The 4,782-nt window shown below is 38.3% G+C and overlaps 1 long non-coding RNA gene across 1 annotated transcript; it reads right to left on the bottom strand.

Annotated features, from left to right (window-relative positions):
• Positions 1–394: 394 nt before the first annotated feature.
• LOC143188251 (uncharacterized) lies at positions 395–2,643 on the bottom strand. The gene is made up of 2 exons (XR_013003506.1): positions 2,458–2,643; positions 395–1,023 (listed from the first exon to the last, which is right to left on the bottom strand). It is a non-coding gene; the product is annotated as an uncharacterized LOC143188251 (long non-coding RNA).
• Positions 2,644–4,782: the final 2,139 nt, after the last annotated feature.

The raw sequence follows: 4,782 nt of genomic DNA, 5'->3' as shown, positions 1-4,782 counted from the left end.
TAAGCTGTTAACTTAACGATAAGGTATCGTAGTTATACTAATAGGTACCTATTAATGCTTGGACATTTCGCGGATCTTCGGATGCCCAAGCACTTTCGAATTAAGTTTCGAATTTCCTTACTTGAGCTGCCACCGGCATAATACGTATAGGCAAAATCTAAAAAAATTCATATGATGTACTTTTTTTAAGAAAAATAGCAGAAAGTATGTACTAAGGTAGGTCTACAATACAAGTTATATAACAAAGCTATATAACTTTTTAAAAACCGAAAAAGAGAAATGTTATACATTATATATACCTATATATGTCTCTTCTGTTTTTTAAAAAGTTATATAACTTTGCTATATGACATGTAGCGAAACCCACCTTTACTTTTCCATACTTCTCCGATTAATTATCTAGGTCATTTTAGTGACAAATTGAAGCCTTTTAAAAAGTAACTGCAGTAAAATATCTAAGACTGAGAGAGCCACTAACCTGCACGTTTATCAAGGTTTTAAATATTCCGAAGACTTCAAGTGAAATTCGAGACACCATATTTCGTCTATAGTGTCTCGTGTTTTTAATACAGGGACATACAAGCTGGTCCAGATTCTACGGAAAACCTAATAGATCCCCAATTCCCTAATTAACCCAATTCGATGATCCGTCCCCGTGAATTGAATCTTTGTTACGTCCCCATTCTCGTAGAAACGAGCCGCGTACCGCTTCAATCGAGGGTGAACACGGGTCTGAATAAAAACCTTTTTACATGGCCACGAAAAATAAAGGAGGGTGGCCAGAGAGGGGACGAGAGGGGATGGTGTAGTCCGCGAGAGGAAAGGAAGAAAAATCTCGGATTTCCTCGTTTTGCGTGCCCTTGTCTTTTGCCCTCTCGAGTTTCCTAGATCGTTCTCACCACGCCCAGCAATTTGCCTTGTGCTACAACTTTGCGATCGATTATTCCTCGATTATGGTGTAACGAGATATCCGGCCGGGTACCGTGACCCATTGTTCGATCGTGAACCACATCAGCAGCAGTCCTGTTAACAAACACGCGAACCTGTCGTGAAACAATTATGTTAGGCGGAGGTCTTGTGTCGTTGCATTCATTTCGAATTACACAATGTGTCGCCGCGGCCATTGTGAACCTTCTCGGCTGATTTACAGGGAAAGGATACGTAGAGGATCGAGGAATTGGTACAATACCCAGGAGGATCCTTGGTTCTAAGGTCTTTTGGGGGAAGTCCTCCAAATCAGCTTCACGTCAAGACGTAATTCCGATCTGGAGTATCGAGAGCTTAGAGGAATCTAAATTCGACTCATCTGTATGGGTCGCATGGTCTTTCATAGCTTGAAGGTCTTCTTCATAACAACAAAAAGGTACAGTTTGACAAACCTAGTTTTGTCAGTCACTTTTGTCAATTGTTGTTAACTTCTGACAACTTATTAATTGTTTTCTTTCTACATTCTCACAGATGAAGTATCCGCTACATAGAACATCTGTGAGAATATAGAAGTAAAATAATTGATAAGATATCGATAATTGACAACAATCGACAAATGTGACCGATAAACCAAGATTTGTTAAACTGTCTGAGGGGCAAATGTGTGTAAATATCAACGATTCTGTGCCACTACAGGTTTTACATGTAGTTGTGAGGCAAAACGCTGCGTTATGCGTCATATTTTTTAAAAGAATTCTCCCGAAACACTACTGAACCTATAGAATATAACACTACTAAACCTATAGAATACAAAGAAACATGAGAAGACGTATCTGTGGTAGTAGAGATATTGGCATTTAAAGATTTCAGCTTCAATACATACTTACTGTCTTATGGACTTATGTCTTCTTGAATCCGTATTTTAAGGTGAAAAAATTCTTTGAATGCTTTTTTTCTTCCTGCAAATATCTCAATTAAGACCTTAACTCGAATTTCTTGAAAATGTATGAGTAACATACGTCGGTCTGCTGACTTATCATATCACCGATACATGACATAACATAGAATTGAGAGATTCAGAACTTCGAACATTCAAATCTCGAAAATAAAAATGTGTACTTTATGCCACTTCCCCTTATGACCACAGATAATTTGTTTCCCAGAATGTTTAATTCGCAATGATCTTATCTAAATACAATACTGTGTCTAATTGCAGAATCTCATCTAATACCAATTGGCAAATGTACATCATATGTTGGAGAATTGTTAAATGACCTTTTCTTTGTTTCAGTCTAGCAGAAAGGTTTGTAGAAGTTCAACGGTTACTACGTCGTAAAAATCGACGCGATCACCCTCTGGAGGGTTGAACGGGAGATGCTTTTTAAATGGCGGGGGTTGTCATCCCGTGTCCTTTCAAACAATAACGAGAGGACAATGACTAGTTTGAAATTCGCGGACAAAGCGGGTGTAGGCATGCTCAAATGGCACTTATAATGGCACTTATGAAAGGGAACCGTGGCCTAAGCGTACCTGTATCCCCCGCAGATATGCCTGGCAAACGTGGGTACGATTGCAAAATCCTTTCACCGATTGGATTCATTGTACGGTTGATCCAGTACAACGCGTCCATTCTTCGTCGATAACCACGGAATAGAATCGTGGCAAAGCCACGCTCCGGGCACTTCTTCCACTTTCGATTATCCGTTACCATTTCTTTTCCCCTGTGTACACCAGGCGCTCCTGCCCTATGGGAAACTTCTATTTTTTTCGTATCCTTTAGTCTTCGAAATCTTCGTCAAACTATTCCCCCCGAAGCAACACTTGCTCTTTCCTAGCCTCTAAAACATTCAACTAGGCTTAACTTTAAAATAGGGTCAATTTTACCATGCTCCATTCTAATCTAATTTATTGTTCATAAGGAGTACAAAACTTTGATATACAATTTTTGAAACACAATAACTTGGACGTTCGCACATAGTGTAGGTTATTTTTATAAAAATTGTAGCTGAAAGATAATAAAAAAATCTATGTTACTACCAACAAAATCAGATCTGGACTAAGGGTTGGTGAAGGCGAGGAGGGTCTCAATTTTTTGATATATTAAAATAAATTTGTATACTTAAGAAAAAAATATTTTTTATTTATTAATGGTTTTCTTCAAAAGTCATATTTACTATGGAGCTTTGGAGTTTACTTGGGCCTATGGATTGAAAATAATTATCCTTTACCTAAAAAATCTTCTCAAAAAGTAGGAAATAATACCCCTTCTCCGTTTTGCAGCCTCGGGTCTTATAAAGCCTTAATAATAAAGTCTACACCTTCATCTATCAGAAATTGAACACGAAATCGAGAAAATATCGTTAGATTCCATCGTTAAAATTTTCCTGCCTTACGTATGTCTAAACTTCAATTACCTAAGTCAGATATATCTTTAAAATTTCGTTAATCAAACTCAACATCTTCATAGATACGTACGCCTGTCCCATGACTAAGTTCTCATTGAACATTTTGATTCCTCTTCAATTCAAGGATTCACCAGGTCTCCAGCGTTACTTGAACCGCTGCACTTTCACGTACTCTTTTCCACGAGCATCTACGAATCCTCCTGCCGAAAAGTCATCGAACCGTATAGAAAGATTCACGGATAAGAAGAGGGTCCGTTTGATCACGCGCAGCGGTTGAAATGAGGTGAAAAACCAGTCCCCAGATTCCGTATCACTCCGTTCCTTTGACCGGAGATCGGCCCTGAACAATTAGACTCGAAACGAGAGAAAACCCCTTTTGACCGACGCTGATGCACCGCCGATGAACACACGACGGACATATTAGTATAATAAGCCAGACCGAGCCGGGGTGTATGGATGATGGCGAGACAACAAAGCGACTGAAACGAGGAGCTCGTGGTGGATAAAGAGAACAAGCGCCTGCGGGGTGGTTGTACGATTTTAATGTGTGCCCAGGTGGTTGCGACCCAGAATCGCGGTTCAGTAAATTATTTCATATCTGCTCGTCTAACGCGTATCTTTGTGATCTCTGGCTACGAGCAGGCTAATTAAGCCTGAAAGAATTCATCCGATGGTTATTCGTGGCTATTGTGCTGCGTTCAGTGCCTTTGAGGAACCTGGTGTAAAGATAAGTCGGGGTTACGTCTTTACCTTCCTACATTGCTTTGGTATTACCTGCACTGTATATCGTTCCCCTTTGTTTGCTATTCTTGGCCTGTTTGAGTGAGAAATATAGAGAATAACAAAAAGATTTATTCAGCTATTTGTTAAAGGATCCAATAAGTGAGGTAAGTGATTTACTATGATTTAATTTGGAAATAATATTATTTTTTCTTTAACCTCTTCAGGTTCTTGGCCATACATGTGGGCATTTAGTTTGAATCTTATAGAGAAGTTATTTCCACTCGTGAAACTTTTTCAAAAACAAACAAAAAATAAATTCCAGTTGGTACAAGGTAAATAAAAGTTTCTTATACAAGGTGTCCCGCGTAACACTTTTCACGATTTTTTAAGTACTTGCGATAATCTGACAAAAAAATATTTTACACAAAAGTTGATCAGTTTTCGATTGGCTGTATATTGCAATAAAAAAAAGTTCGAAATTTTTGTTTTATTATTGTTGGAGACACCTTCATTTTTTTTAAATAGCACTTTGTATTTTTGACTTAACAGTATTGTAGCCCGTATCAAGACGAATTCAACGACCTAGTATATCATGACCTTCGGATGACCTTGAAGGCAAAGAAATGAAAATTTCGACAAAAAGTGACAATCTGCTTGAATGGGTGATAATAACATGTGTTTATTATTAAGACTCGAAATTATATTCAAATCAGGAACCTTGAGTGAT

Source organism: Calliopsis andreniformis, chromosome 2 (genome assembly GCF_051401765.1).
Source record: "Calliopsis andreniformis isolate RMS-2024a chromosome 2, iyCalAndr_principal, whole genome shotgun sequence".
Lineage (NCBI taxonomy): Eukaryota > Metazoa > Arthropoda > Insecta > Hymenoptera > Andrenidae > Calliopsis > Calliopsis andreniformis.
The sequence above is the reverse complement of the archived record's forward strand: the minus strand, read 5'-3'. Positions and strand labels throughout refer to the sequence as shown.